We start from the raw sequence: 5,000 nt of genomic DNA on the forward strand, positions 1-5,000 counted from the left end.
AGAGCTGCAGACTGCCCTTTCACACTGCAGAGTGAACTGCCCTTTCACACTGCAGAGCTGCAGACTGCCCTTTCACACTGCAGAGCTGCAGACTGGCCTTTCACACTGCGGAGCTGTAGACTGCCCTTTCACACTGCAGAGCTGCAGACTGCCCTTTCACACTGCAGAGTGAACTGCCCTTTCACACTGCAGAGCTGCAGACTGTCCTTTCACACTGCAGAGCTGCAGACTGGCCCTACCATACTACAGAATTAAAGGCTCTCTGTGACCCCTGGAAAAAAAGGTTCTTCTTGTCCATATAGTTTTCTTGGTCCAGTCAATCCCAGTCACTGTACACTCATAATATACTGTAATTTACCTCAGTCAAAGCAACACAGTGATTTGACAGGTTGACAGGGTGATGTTATGAGTCCTAGTTCTTTTTTTTTCTTCCAGTGTTTCAACTGTTGCCGACCTCATTCAGGCATTCATGCACCGAAACAGACAGTAGTCGGATAGCCCTAACCCTAAGTCTAGCCCTTAACCTAACCCTCGCCCAAGCACAGAAACACAGACGGTAGCTGATAACCCTAACCCAGATTTGGCCAGCCTTATCATGTATTTAGGCCCAGAGACACAGACACTATCTGATAACCCTAACCCAGAACACAGCCAGTAGCTGATAAGCCTTACCCTAAACTATACTGTAGGTTTGGTAGGTGTAGGAGATTTTCATTGGATTTTCATTTAGGTTCTAGACTAAAAGCTCTTTTTGAGAACTTCTCTTTTAGTCTAGAGCTAGGCTAGTCTAGAGCTAGGCTAGTCTAGAGCCAGGCTAGTCTAGAGCTAGGCTAGTCTAGAGCCAGGCTAGTCTAGAGCTAGGCTAGTCTAGAGCTTAATCCATGCCTGGGCTAGTCTAGAGCCAGGCTAGTCTAGAGCCAGGCTAGTCTAGAGCTAGGCTAGTCTAGAGCCAGGCTAGTCTAGAGCTAGGCTAGTCTAGAGCTTAATCCATGCCTGGGCTAGTCTAGAGCCAGGCTAGTCTAGAGCTTAATCCCACAGTGAAATAAGTTATATGTATAACTGCACAAGTTAATACTGCCTAACCTGGTTTATTTCATGATTACAATTTAACATTCAATATGTAAGTGAATTGTAATATTTTATGACTAATGTTTTAAATTGTAATAATGAAATGAATCCTTCTGGTCCTGCATGCTCCTGGGGAGATTACCGTATCCGACGGTGGGCAGCCCATCGCTTTTTGGCACTACGGTGAAATCTTTACAGCAAGGCGCTGTGACGCCCTGATGAAAGATGAATCGCAAACCAAAATGCCTCAGGGATGTTATTTTATGAACCACCATGTCTGCGTGCGTTTCTCCTCCTATAATAACACACCTCTGTGTGATCTGACATGTACACAGAGCTGTTGTAATAACAGATTACTGATATCCATGGGTAGGTCTTGGCCCCATATTATGTTTCCATTAGGGGTGTATTCATACTGAACTGAACTGGTACAGGGTGTGAGGTTCAGTACACATGTGAATCAAATGTACCGAATGCAGCACAGTTACACCCCTCCACACATTTCCATATCGTAATGAATAGATGAGGACAGTGTACTTTTACACTGAAGCAGTATATCCTTTAAGATGTGCTTAGGTGTGTGTATGTATAGTGCAGTTGAAGGCCAGGGTTTGTGTGTTACTGACACAAAGTTATAGTATGATTTATTGTTTTATGTCAGTACACTTTAATAAGGACATTTATAAGTACGTTATAACTACAACATTGGGCCCTGGTGATTACCCCTTGGTGATAATAATGTTGTGTACAGGATTGGCAGCGTTCCTCATCTGAGTAACACTTTTTAAAAGGGCTCTTGACTGATGATCTCCTTTGTGCCTCTGAGCCTCAGACTCCATGTAGTTAGATGTAGAAGCCTCAGACTCCATGTAGTTAGATGTAGAAGGCCAAACTTGTGGAAAACAATCCACTGTAGGAAACTGAGCTCACCCCTACATACTTCAGCATCAAAGACTTTCCATCTTCTGCTGTGCTGTGCAGTGCGTACCCTACAATTCCATCTTTGGGAAGACGACCAAGTATGTCATTGAGAAGAGTTTGGGTTAACTCCACCAACCCCCTACCCCCTTCCCTGAGCAGCAGTTTCACCTTCACAGTACTACTGTACATTACCCAGCATGCGTCTCTTTTTTTCCTGCTGTGCGGCTGCCATTCTCTTTTAAGTGGCTCCAGTCGACACGTCTGGCAACGCAGACTGTCCAATTACGGAAAATGCCAGGAGAAAGATTTGATCAGAGAAAAGGCGCTTTCGCCCCGCTGTGCAGAGGCCTGTTGACCTTCTGTTCAATTCAATCCCTCTCTCTCCCTCTGTGGCTTATAAGCAGGTTTTAGCACAATGCTAAACAACAGCTCCTAGCAGGGAGCAGGCCTAAAGCAAGGGTCATTGACTCTCACTGAGTTTATCAAAAAGCTTGAATTAATTTACCAGAGAGAAGGGTATGTAACAAGCAGTGCTGGCATCACCATAAACAACTTATGCCAGCCATGTTGGTGTCATGCTACACTTCATTGCCAAGCCCTACAAAGACCAGCACAATGGCTAATTTATTAACCTGGAGTCTTTCTAGTTCTGAGTCTTTCCACTTCAAATGCTGGGGGTTTATTGGGAGTTACGGTCTCTTGGAAAGGGGGGTGGGGGTGGAGGGGGTTCTCCCTCACTGTTAATGGAAAACATAGCACAAGGCTCAGCAGTAAACGCTTACCGAGAGTTAGCATCTAACTCTGACTCAATCACATTTTCCAGCAATCTGGATATTATTAGAGCTTGTTCCGCAGTAATTCCTGCATTCGTGACATGCTAGAAGGAGCTGGGAGTTTGCGCTAGGGCATCAGAGAGGGGTGCGTTTAGGGCTCCGCTGACAGGTGAAGCGCTTTGAACTTTAGCTACTCTGGGCTCGGCTATCAGCACCTGGCTCAAAAAGCGCTCACTGTAAAAACGCAAATAGTGCACTCCCCGTAACCCTGTCAAGAAACCCTGTTGCTTTGGCCCAAGTTATGTGAACATGTGGGCAGTTTCACAATCACGTCAGCACTTTGTTTCCAAAGGCTTGAAATGAAACCTTTGACTATGTCATAATTTATGTTTTTCTTCACTAAAGCATGTGTGGCTAATCTTATGCACCTACCCTTAATTGTTTTTTTTGTGAAATTATCTATATAGTGCCAAGATAATAAACCTAGACTAAAGCAAAGGGACTGGACATTTAGCACGTGTTTTTAATCCCTGAGTTGCACCGGTGGGTTCAGTTAGCAACCTTGTGCTCACTGTCAGGCAGTGAGGCGACCATTATTCTAGCACACTCTATGACACCACACACACACACACACACACACACACACATTTTAACTACTTTATTTATGTCCGCAATTCATAATAAATGTACATAAGGACATAAATGTTACAGATACAGAACATTGCTGAGGCATGATCCACCAATGTGGGTCTGATGACAATCTCAAACAGCAGATTTATGGATACACAAAACACCTTCTTCTCCATATATGGCGACTTCCAATGGAGGACACACCAGTTGAGTCAGTTGAGTTGGGTTGCATGCACCACTCTATTTAGGCTGTGCTTTATTGAGTGTTGAGGGTGGAGAATGCTCCGCTGTCATAGCTGACATCTGGCGGGTGAGATCTCCTGCGTAACCACCCTGTTTCTGTTTCTGTGTGTGTGAAGACAAACACTGAGCCTGCTGGCAAATTACTTTGTTATTCTGATGGTAAGTCGTGAAGATTTACTTTGAGTTGCAGCATCCCATGTCTGTCGCCCACTGATATTATGCACAAACACAGACAGACACACACAAACAGACACACAGACACACACACACACACACACACACACACACACACAAACACACACACATACACACACACACACAGACACACACACACACACACACATACACACACACACACACACACACACACACACACACATTTGTCCCTCAGGTGCATTGCATCCTCCCCACTTTCGTTCCTTTCTCCTCCTCCTCCTCCTCCTCCTCCTCCTCCTGTCTGGCTTCTCTGTCGGATGTGTCGGGGGGGCATCCCCAGGCTCCTCACTGACAACCGCGTGTCTTAATTCCTCCCTCTTCACCTCGCACTAAAATACAGCCGAATACTGTAATGTGCTGCAGATTCACTCAGGTTGGTATGTGGAGCAACACATTCTCCGCCTTCTCTCCTTTCAAAAATCCAAACACCGGAGGAACAGAGCAAAAATGGAACGGGGAAAAGGGAACAAAAAGTTAGCAAAACATCTCACTATCTTTCCTTTTTCGAGTGCGTGACAGTGCTGACTTTGCAGAGAGAGATTTGTTTTTTTTTTCTATGCTCTGACGGGGGAAGTTCAGAAGCAGTTCGGAGTTTATTGAGCACCTCTGTGGGGATTCAATCTTGTCAAAACTGCCGTACGGCTTTTCAAAAAAAGATTCAGGAGACCGACTCCTAGCCCAATCAGACCTTTTTGCTGTTCCTGTGACTCACTTCTCTCCCTCTCACATCTCATCTCATCTCATCTGTCTTGACTTTCTTGGTGCACTCTCTCCACCCTTCACCTGTCTGTTCCCTGAAAATAATCTACAGTAAGATTTAGATGTCTTCTCTGAGATACGCTTCCATCCTGCTCCCTCCAAAGACAACGCTGCTAACACAGGAGACATCTGTTGTTCATGTGTGGTCTCACTAAGCTGTGGATTCTCAGTGTATAGGGCATGGACTGTATTTTACTTAAGACACATATATTCCACTCAATCACCATAATAATGATCAATCATCATGATAAAGGTGGCTCACCACAAGTTTGCATAATCCTAATAAACACATCATCCTAATATAGTGCTTTATCCTAATAAACACAGATCATCCTAATAAACACACATCATCCTAATAAAAGTGCGTTATCCTAATAAACACACATCATC

The 5,000-nt window shown here is 44.6% G+C and overlaps 1 protein-coding gene across 1 annotated transcript in view; it reads left to right on the forward strand.

Moving 5' to 3' along the window:
* Positions 1–5,000, forward strand: part of col16a1 (collagen, type XVI, alpha 1) — a 127,087-nt gene that overhangs the window by 9,107 nt on the left and 112,980 nt on the right.

Source organism: Alosa alosa, chromosome 20 (genome assembly GCF_017589495.1).
Source record: "Alosa alosa isolate M-15738 ecotype Scorff River chromosome 20, AALO_Geno_1.1, whole genome shotgun sequence".
In the NCBI taxonomy this organism is placed as follows: Eukaryota; Metazoa; Chordata; class Actinopteri; order Clupeiformes; family Clupeidae; genus Alosa; species Alosa alosa.